Here is an 11,058-nt window from a genome sequence, read left to right as displayed (position 1 = left end):
TGGGCACACCCAGAGGTGTAGCCTCAACCAGAGGGTTTGGTAACCTCAGGCTGAGTTCAAAAGTAAATGTGTGAAAAGGCGTCCAATCAATGTGGGATAAAGCACATTGGGGTGGGGTGGGGAAGGTATCACAGACTCCAGGTTGGCAAAGACCTAAAAATCCACCCATAGTAGGGTGGAGGGAGGTGGAGGAATAGGCGTCCCACACACCAGACTCAAGAGCATCATTCAGGACGTCAAGTTGTGCACATCCCAGGATACAGCAATTCCATCCCAGGAAAGTGTCCTGCAGAAACTTGGCACACGTGTCCCAGGATGTAAGCACCAACGTGTGCAAAGTGGCATTGTTTAAATAGCCAGACACTGAAAAACCCAAATGCTCATCAACAGCAGAAAAAGTGTCAGGAGTTTCATAACTGGAATATTATACAGCAGTGGAAATGACCAGGCTTTTCTAACATACAACAGATTAAATCTCACAAACATAAAGTTGAATAAAATATACAAATCACAAAGGAACACATAGGATAGAACATATCTTACACATACATGAAGTTCAAATGGGGCAAACTTAAACTATATGGGGATAAAACGATGAAAAGAGGCTGGGTGCAGTAGCTCACACCTGTAATCCCAGTAACTAGGCTGAGGTGGGCAGATCACCTGAGGTCAGGAGTTCAAGACCAGCCTGGCCAACATGGTGAAACCCCCGTCTCTACTAAAAATACAAAAATTAGCTGGGTGCGATGGCATGTGCCTGTAATCCTAGCTATTCTGGAGGCTGAGGCAGGATAATCACTTGAACCCGGGAGGTGGAGGCTGCAGTAAGCTGAGATCATGCCACTGCACTCCAGTCTGGGTGACAGAGCAAGACTCTGTCTCAAAAACAAAACAAAAAAACTATGAAAATAAAATGAGTATCCAAATATTCAGTGGTGGTCGGGTGTGGTGGCTCACACCTGTAATCCCAGCCCTTTAAGAGGCCAAGGCAGGAGGACTGCTTGAGCCCAGGAGTTTTAAGACCAGCCTGGGCAACATAGTGAGACCCCATCTTTAAAAAGAAAAAGAAAAAAAATTCAGTGGTAAGAAAGAATAGTGTTTTCGATGGGAAAGGTATGGGGTGGTGTGGGGGAACCCTGGCCACAATCAATTTCTTGATCTGGGTGGCGGTTACTTTGGTGTTCAATTCTGTAATTCTTCTTTAGGCCATACCTTTCTGTTTTCTGCACTCTTCATCGTGTGTGACATATCTTAAAAACAAAGACAGAAAAAGGAGTGAACACTATGCAGTGATGCAGTGTGATCCGGATTAGATGATGGGTTCCAGCCATGTTTCCCATTTTCATCGCAATCAGCATTTTCCAAAATGCGACACACACTTATTTCCAAAGTGTGGTACTCCAGATTAGGTGGTATGGGGCATGTTTTAGCTGCCATCAGACAAGACATTAAATAGTATTAAACTTCACGATGAGAAAGTTATTTTTTAGACAGGATCTAGCTTTGTCATCCAGACTGGACTGCAATGGTGTGATCTCAATTCACTGCAACCTTGGCCTCCCGGGTTTAAGCCATCCTCCTGCCTCAGCCTCCTGCGGAGCCAGTATTTTTTGTAGAGACGAGGTCTTGCTGTGTTGCTTAGGCTGGTCTCAAACTTCTGGGCTCAAGCGATCTGGCCACCTTGGCTTCCCAAACTGCTGGGATTACAGGCATGAGCCACCGCGCCCAGCCGGTTATTTTTTGATTCTCTTCCAACCCTTCTGATAATGTCAAGGAGAGAATCTCAGTTGGTTCTATGTCTTCACTATCACCCTAACTTTGCCATCCCCCCTTTAACAAGATAAAGCATGCTTTAGACTCAAAGCATCTAAGGAGGCTGTAAGAACATTGCTTTTGGTGTGTGTGGAATACACAGTTGCTTCTGTTTATGGCAAGAGATGGTGGTCTTCCATTTTTCAGTTATAAGTTTCCTAACAGATTTAAGGAAAATCTGAGCTTATGTAGAGAAAAATATTCAGCAAATCATACCACAGGCAGTAATGTGGCTACGGCAAAAAGTTGTCAAGGTGATACGTGACTAGCTGAGTGCTAAGAAGCATGGATTTAAAAGAAGTAAATTAAATAGCCTTTGAGTCTGAGCTGAAATTCTCTGTCCACCACTTACTGAGTGTCCTTCAGAACGGAACCTCTCCAAGCCTTAATTCCCTCATCTATGAACAAAAAGAATGATAGTCCTGTCAACCTCAAGAAACAGAGGGAGGCTCTCCAAAACTATGGAGTTTAACTGGGAATAAGCAGCAGCACTGCATGCAGAGCCCTGGCCTTAGTAAACTAGGGGCGCATCGGAGGAGGGGAGGCAAGGGGGGCTTTGAAAGGTGAAAGGAGCAGTGCATGGTTGGTTTTTTGTTGTTGTTGTTGGTGGTGGTGTTTTTCTTGAGTTGCTCTGTTGCCCAGGCTGGAGTGCAGTGGCGTGATCTTGGCTTACTGCAACCTCCATGTCCTGGGTTCAAGTGATTCTCCTGCCTCAGCCTCCTAAGTAGCTGGGATTACAGGCACCCACCACCAAGTCTGGCTACGTGGTTATTTTGAAAGGAAGAGAACACTGGTTCCAGGGGCTTATCCCAGGAGTGGACGTCAATTTACGAGTGGACACAGCGTATCAGGCAAGTGTTCTTGTGCATCTGGCTAGCCGTCCTTGTGACTCACATAGTGAGCTGCAAAGTCCTGTAAAGTCCTGGCAAAAGGTCTTCTGGCAGGCATCTGTGCCCTTCCCAGAGGCTTCGGAAGGGCTCTGATCATAGGCAGGTGTGCGGGAGGGCCCTCCTTCAGAACCTCCCGGCCGCATTATTTTGTTGTTGCTCTTAGGGTTGGACAAAAGTGGCTCCATTTTGATTCTGACAACTTTCACAGAGCCTGGGTCTCGGGGCTGTTGTGGGGACTTAATTAGTCCAGGGCCTGCTGCAGAGTTAGCAGGGGAGCAGGGGGCAAGAGGCGACCCCTGACCTTTATGAACACGAGGCAAGTCCTGAACATCCTTGAAACCTGTTTCCAAGCTGAGGGTCTGCACAGCACACAGTTGGCCAAATGGTAGCGGAAGCAGCTCCTTCCTAGCGCACAAATCTCTAAATTCCTAATTAAGGGCTGTGTAGGCAGGACCTCCCTCTGGCCCATCCCACCTACCAAGGAGGGACATCCAGGCATTCCTCATGCACAGGAGAACTTGGGTCAGGTACCTGGGTTGGGAACAAGAAGGGACTGTCCCACCCCCAAGGCAGGAGACACCCCAACCTCCTCCCCATGGGCTTCCTGGGGAGGCCTCTCAACAGGCCATTCAGCCCCCTCAGCAGCACGAGCAGGGCACTGGGGCCTCAGCCTGCGGGAAGTTGGGGGCACAGGAACGGGCTCAGTGGAGGGGGCGCTCAGCCAGGCGCCCCGAGCCCCAAGTGGGCTGATCCTTCACCATCGCTGAAGTGGCAGGGGCCAGGCCTCCCCTTGGCCCAAGGATGGTGGCACAGGCAGGGGCACCTGGTAGGTGGGTGGTTCAACCAAGTCCTAGCTCCTGGTTGTCCTTTGAGAGTGCGGGACGAAAGACTAAATTCTGCCCTGAATGGTGCTTTGGGCATCTATATGGATGCGTGGAAAGGAAAGCTTATGAAGTCAAGGATGCTGTAACTGTATTCAGTGGTTTAACCTTGATCTTGTATCATAAGAACCAGGAGAACAATTGTATTCCAACAGCACCCTGGTGGGTTGAAAACCTGTTAAGCTGAATACACTAATGGAGAGTTTCTCTTTCCTGTTCTATTTTGCACTTCAATTTCTGGTGCTTTTTAAATTATTTGGCTAACTAGTTTCCAAAACCAAGCAATACACAATTTGTGAATGTTAAAGAACACAACTCAGTTCATGAGCCTGGTTGAGTAAAACAACTTTCTGAAGTAAAATAAATTATTTAAATGGATGTTTCTCCTAAAATGACTTTTTAAATATTAAAAAAAAAATGCCACTGAACTGTAAAAACCCTTAAAAAGAGAGAAGGTTCAAAGAGATGATCTTACAATAAGGGTTTAAATTCAGAACCTAAACTCAGGCATGTGCAAATTGAAGCTCATCATTCCAAGAATCATCTCTCTTCTCCAGAACCTTCTTGAATGTGAAAACCATCACGTCCTGTTACCTCCACCAGGGCTCAGATCTTTTTTTTTTTTCTTTTAAACACAATTACTTTATTGATTTCTTACAATCAAATACTGCCAACTAGAATTCCTTCCACTCACGGATCACTAAAAACAAAGAAGACTTCCTTGGTACTTTCAAATGATGCCTTATACAATAAAGTTAGAACTTAAAATGCACCCTCATTAATTATGTAAACTGGTAATTTGTGTTAAAAAGCATAACTAATAATTTGGTTTCTTTCTTCATAACATGGAAATTTAAATATTTCTCCTGATGGTCTTGAGGTTATCACCGTTATGAGTAGTGCACAGTGCGGCACATATGGTTTCATCTGGAAAGGTGTGTCTCACACCTTAAACAAAACGCCAGTAACAAAATGCATACATACATCAACGCCTGAGACAAAGCATGTTTCAAATACGAAGCAGCCCCTCAGGCTGCCATAATATTTAGGTTTTGCATGATCATTTATGACATAACAGATTAATTATACATAACATACTTTTATACATTTTAACCCTGAAGATAAGAAAAATAATTGTTGCTTGAAAAAATTCTTTCAGGTAGCCATTTGGTTGGTATCAAGAGAAACTGACCCTCCACGAGTTTAGTGTCTGCCAGGTCGGCATCATCAGCTCAAGTCAGTGAATCAGGTATGTGACACGCTTCACAGCGACTGTTCCCCACATCCTGGCCATGCGTCTTCTCCTACAGTACACCAGATGACGAGGCATTTCCAGGATTACCCTTGCCTGTGGCTTTCCCTTTTCATTTTTTGTTGCTGGATTAACTGTATTACTTAGTATTATTTCCTCTTCTCCCTTCTTCTATGGCCTTCCATTTTAGTCACTCATAAATCCTTTCAGAATATCCTCAGAGAGCTCCATAAAGGGAAGCTCTGGAGATGGAAAATCTGAGGGAGAAGATTGGGTATTGGAATGTACTTGGCTTTCCTGGCATCTGCTGCAAACCTCTGCAAGGCTGAAGAGGGTACAGCAGTTTCTGAATGCAGAGGCGAGCTCTGTAACTCTGACTTTTCCACAAAATCAGCACCCACACCCAGCTCCTTTTCTACTGGACCTTTTAGAAGTCTGGCCTTTTCAGCCTTTACCTGTTTACTTTCTTTCCATAATCTTTCCTTCTCCGCCACAAGGAATTCCACATGCCTCTTCAAATCTGCAACTGGGTTGCCTGCTCCTCTACTCTTGTTTATCGTGTTTTGGGGCTTTGCTTCCAATACACGGCTCTGTTGCTGAAGGAAAAACAGTCGTGTGTCTGGATCCCTGTCACATATGCCCCGAGTCTCGGGCAGGCGTTCCTCTGTGGAGGGCTGTGCTTCTCCATCTTCAGCAGAGGGGCTGTGAGAGGCCTGAAGATGGGCAGCCCCATCCTTGTCTGTGTTCTGCTGGGCCCTTTTCCGTGTCTCCTGGATGAGGAGGCGCGGTTTCATGTGGCTAGGCCTTTGCAATTCCAGTGAAAGGTGAGCCTACTCAGCCTGCGTCAGCTCCATAGCATGGCCTTTTTGTGACAGGAAATAGCCTCTTCATATTTGCCTGCAGCTAGTCAACAGTCTGCTTTGATGATGAGCCAGGTTGAGGGGGCCTTCAGTTACTTCCAGAAGACCCCAGGGTAGGCGGCAGTGCCGGGGAACATGGAGGGGACAGCAGAGCAGTGTGATGCAGCTGCGGACACAGCAGCCCCTCTCAAATCTTTAACCTGCCTCAGCCCTCCCAGCCCCCACTCTGACTGCTATCAGCCCTTGAAATCTGTGATTTCGACCCATGAACACCTCTTTGATCTGTGCCCAGCAAGGACTGGGGCACACTCTTTTGCAGAAAAGACCCATCCACCGTGCAGCCCTTCCCCAGGTGGCACAGCTGCTCCTGGCTCACGGAGCTGCCCAGGGACTGGCCCCTCACCCTGGGCTCCCAGGGGCCCCAGCCCAGCCTGGACTCACACATGAGCCTAGAGGTTCTATGGAGGCAATGAGGATTTGTCACTGCCATGACTGCTACTTGAGGCTTTAAGTAGAAGACCATACGCAGCCTTCTAAACGAGTGGGAACCTGAGGTTGCGTGTCAGTAGGAATTTTATCTGTTGCTAGAATAGTGGACTCTTTCATACACCCTATGCTGAATGTACAAGAAGCCTTGGAATCCAATTGTGGGTCATTCCTGTGCTATTAGCATGAATACATTTTTTTCAACTTCAGTTTTTACTTTTGTCCAAGTTATATGTGAATGTAGTTTAAAGTATCAAACAGATCTACAAGGTTTGTTAAAACAAACAGCAGTTCCGTCTCCCTCCTTGCATTTTCCCATCTCTGAGGCAACCACTTTCCTCTCTCTCGGTGTTTTACTATTTACCACTGTTGCTAAATAAGATACTTCTTCATGTCTGAATTTGAAGCTCTATATATATATATATGTGTGTGTGTGTATATATATGTATATATGTATATATGTGTACATGTGTATATATGTATGTGTATGTATATATGTGTGTGTATATATGTATATGTGTATATGAGTATATATGTATATATGTGTATATATGTGTATATATGTATATGTGTATATATGTATACATGTGTATATATGTGTGTATATGTGTATATATGTATGTGTATATATGTGTATATGTGTATATATATATGCTACACACACACACACACACACAGTCTACTGATGTTCTATTATCTATCGTTGTGTGACAAACTACCCCCAACAACCTTAAAAAACAATCATCTATCGTCTATATTTTGATCACAAAACTGCCATCTGGGCAGGGCTGATGGGACTGCCTGTGTGTACTGAGGCCTCAGCGGGCCTGGCTTGCAGGTTGGGGGTCTGCGTGGCTGCCCAACTGGTGCTGGCTGTGGGCTGAGAGTGGGCCCCTCCATAAGGGCTTCTCCAGAGCTGCTTGGGCTTCTCCAGAGCTGCTTGGGCTTCCTCACACAAGGGCAGGTACGTTTCCAGAGACAGAGAGGGGAAGCTGCCAGTCTCTTAAGGCCTGGGCCTGCAACTGGCACAGTGTCCCTTCTGCCATATTAGCTTAGCAGCCCTGGGGCCTGTCAAGATTGAAGAGGCGGAAAGAGAGTTTACAGTCATCTTCAAGCCACAGCTTCCCACTGAGGAAAATGAGCATTTAGCTTCCATTTCACCAACTGCATTCCCTGCATGTGGACAGCGTCCCCATCTTCCAGTCCTCCTGATAGAGTTCTGCAGTAAACTAGATCCTGACTCGGCATTTCTATGGTGATGACTGTGTAAACGCTATTGCCAGATCGTAAACTGTGACTAGCTACCTTTTCTTGCTTGCACTGCTGTTTTCTCTGGAGCCAATCATGGTCTTATCTTCACATGTGGATCATTCTGTATGTACTACTAATCCAACCCGAGGCTCTATGCGAAGTACTTCAATGTCCTCCAGGCTCTTCTGGGGAGTTCAGCTTTCTATCCATGTCACTCTACTGCTGCCCTGGGTGGGACGTCCCGGGGTGGGTTGCCAGGCACCACCTGGGGCTGAGCTGCTCCCTCACCACTGTCCCGAGCGCTTGCCCCACCGCAGCTTGAAGGACCCTGGGTCCTGTCACTACGGTTTCCTCTTTGTAGCTTCTGCCCTCATTACTGCCCATCTTTCCTGAGAAGGTGAGGGACATGTATCTGTTGAGAGCTCACCTGTCTGCAGTGTTTTTACTCTAGTGGCACTGAAATGTGTCTCCACGGTGGCAATCATTGTGCCTCCAAGGGCCCTTGTTTTGCTCTCTAGGAACTTTTTGGAGCAACCTCCTCTCGTTTCACGATGGCTTTCTCACCTCCAGGAAGGCATTCGTCATTTCTTTTTCTACAGCTTTCTTTTTCCTCTATGGTCTGTGTTCCCCACGGAGCTTGTTTTTTGTTTCACGAAGTTTTCCTCCACGAAGGGCAATCCCTGGCTGTGCACGGATAGGCATGAGCAGCGTGACTGGAAGCTCTGAGCACACCAAGGGGCTTGCAGACTGAGATGCTCTGGAGGGTGGCCTGGCTGGGTCTCCGAGTTGAGGAATCTCTGAGGTTGGGTTCTTTGTCTCCTGCTGGGATGGAGAGAGAACTGAGAGCTTTGCCAGTCCCTGGTCATGGAATGAGATTGGATGGAGTCTTCCCATCTCTGGCCTGGATGGGGAGGGCCTGGCTATCCATGCCCTGAGGGCTGCCTGGGCACGAGGGCTGTAGTCTCAGCATCCCTTATGCACTTAGCCACACATCCCCCTGAACAGGCCTGGTCCTGGCCCAGAGACCGTTCATTTTGCCTCTGTAGGAGATGGCTCTCCAGGGCCGACCAGTAAGAGGTCAGGACAGGTGCTGGCCGTGGCAGACCACAGTGGGATCTAGGGAGCTGCCTGCCTACTGAATTGTTTGCAACAATGATTCCAGCCATCCCTCTTCACCCCAGCCCAGAGGTCCCCAGAGCTGCTCTCAGTCCCAGAGCTGGGGGTCCCGTGGTGCAGGCTGGGGCAGTTCCAGCTGTTGCTGCTGCTGGCTTTGGAGTCGCCTTTCTCAGGTCAGCTATGCCTGGGACACTCACCCTCTGCTTTCCAGTATCCAAAAGTGCTGTTTGCTCCTCTGCTCTCACCCGCCATGCGGTATGGATAGGCCTTAAAATCCTCCCTTTCTTGCCTCTTTGTGGACTTGGAGGAGGGAGTGACAGCAGGAGCGCGCTACTCTGCACTCTCCGCCTATAGTAATGACTTGCAGCCAGTCAGGCCTGGCCCCAGGCACAGCTAAACGCGCCCAGGCCACCAGGGCCACCCCTGGCTCTTCTCACAGTTGCAGCAAGTGTACCCTGCTCTCTCCATACCTGGCCAGGCTCCAGCTCCCCTGACCTGGCCTGTTCCTGGCTCTCCTTCTAAGGCCCAACTCAATCCACTTCCTCCCAGGTCCTCCCGGGACCTCCTGGTCCATTCTGGCTAGAAGAGACCTCCTCTCCCCAGCCAGACGGAGTTCTATGCCGTCACAGCTGCACATCCCATCCTGCCTGCGCTCCCAAAAGGCACTGCTGGGCAGGCCCGGCTCTCTCGTCCATGCGGCTTTCCTGCTTCCCACCCCGGCCCTGCACACTCAGTGTTCTACTGCCCAGCTGCAGGCACAGCAGATCCTTGCAGGCCTTGTTCTCTGAACACCCTGCAGTGGCCTGGAGAGGCTCTTGTCCCACAAAGGAGCCCAAGCTGTCACTTTGGCTGCATGTGCTCACCATGGGGCCTCCTTGCTGCACTGTCCTCAGGCCACACACAACTCTGGCGGAAGCCCATCCCCACCCGTGACTTTCGCAGCCTGTCCCTGTCAGGCCTCTCTGGACATCTGCACTGTCCCCTCTCAGCCCTTCCTCCTGGCACCTGGGCAATCACAGCCCCTCCTGCCTGGCCTCCCACTTCCTGCCTCGTGGCGGTGCTGCTGGGTGGTGGAGCCGCTGCAGTGGCCTCTGGTGCTGCTTCTGCAGAGGCCTCGCCTCCTCTGGCACCCGCTTCCCAAGCTTCATGCCCGTGCCTCCCTTCTGCGGCCTGACATCCTCCTCAGGGGCCAGGAGGCTGCCACCCCAGGCTGTGTGATTCCAGTTCTTTCCCGAGGTCCTTCCTAACAGGAACTGGGGAGGCGTCAGTCTCTCCCCAGGAGGGTGGCTGCAAACTCTGAGAGCTTCAGCTCCTTCCTCAGGCTGGGCCACTGCCTGCGCCATCTTCCCCCTAGGTCCAGGGGGCCGGTACTGACCCTTCAGGGCGGGGACACACTCACTGGCCTCTGAGCATCGCCAGGCCCTGGTCATGGAATGAAGTTGGTGGTGTCTACCTCTCCCTCCCTCCCCCACGGTGTCTCCTTGAGGAAAAGACAGTCTCGCTCTGTGCCCGGGCCCTGGCTGGCAGGTGCTGTGGGACAGCCCAGGGAATGGCCAAGTCCTCCTTTAGATGAGGGTCGGTGTCTGGTCACTCTTTCTGTTGAGTCCTTTTAGCGAGGGGCCACATAAGAGGCTGGGCCCCAGTGGACCCATGGAGAGCCATCCTGTGAATGCGCGGCACCGGATTCAGTCAACCATGTTCCTTAAAGGAGTGAATGCAGACGGGGGGCTCGGTGTGACTGGTGTGGGGAGAAGGCTGGGCTGCCTTCTCTGAGCTCTGGGTAGGGTGTGGCGGCTGCCTGGGCCTGAGCCCAGGTCCTGGCTGGGCACAACCTTGCCAGGTCACTGGAGGCAGAGACCTGACCTGACCCTCGTGGATACGGTTTCCACTTCCCCAGATGGGGTGGGGTGGGCTGGGGCTGCCATGGCCTCCACAGCTCCAGGGACCCGCCATGCTCTGGGGCCAGCACGGAAGGTGAGGCTCTCTGAAGAAACTCTGAGCCCAGCATCTGCTTCCCAAACAAGCCCAGGCAGCAGGAACCCCCTTGTTCACCCCGCTGGCTACTCCTCACTGGGGCCTGGGGGCGCTGGGACATAGGGACAGGTGTCCGTCCGGGTCTGTGCTGCCTGTGAGGGAACAGCTCCCATGCTTCGTGGGAGGCCCTGGGGGACAGGGTCAGCCTGGCCTGAGAAGCCCAGAGAGGAACTTGGCCACTGCTCCTCAGAGGGTGGGCAGCGTGGAGGGGAGGGGAAGGGGCTGGGATGTCTCCTGTTTGGGGCTCTCACAGTCAGGCTGCCTGGGCCGGGGCAGCACCCCACAGCCTTCTCCACCCCAACACCAAACCCCCAGACGCTCGCCTGTCTGTCCCTGCAGATACTTGGCTGCAGGAGAAGGTTCTGGGGACAGGAACAGATGGGGTGACCGTGGCCTCTGGGACATCTCGGGGGTGGCAGGACACACAGATTGAAGGCCGCCTGAGGTGGCTGAGCCCTGGAGGAGGGAAAGGCTCC

General features: G+C 50.5%; 1 pseudogene; it reads right to left on the bottom strand.

The window, feature by feature from the left end:
- Window positions 1–469: 469 nt before the first annotated feature.
- LOC103786666 (nuclear receptor-binding factor 2-like) lies at window positions 470–9,978 on the bottom strand (annotated as a pseudogene).
- Between the last annotated feature and the right edge of the window lie 1,080 nt (window positions 9,979–11,058).

This window comes from Pan paniscus, chromosome 13, assembly GCF_029289425.2.
Source record: "Pan paniscus chromosome 13, NHGRI_mPanPan1-v2.0_pri, whole genome shotgun sequence".
In the NCBI taxonomy this organism is placed as follows: Eukaryota; Metazoa; Chordata; class Mammalia; order Primates; family Hominidae; genus Pan; species Pan paniscus.
Note: the sequence above shows the minus strand (reverse complement) of the source record. Positions and strands in the feature narration are given on the sequence as shown.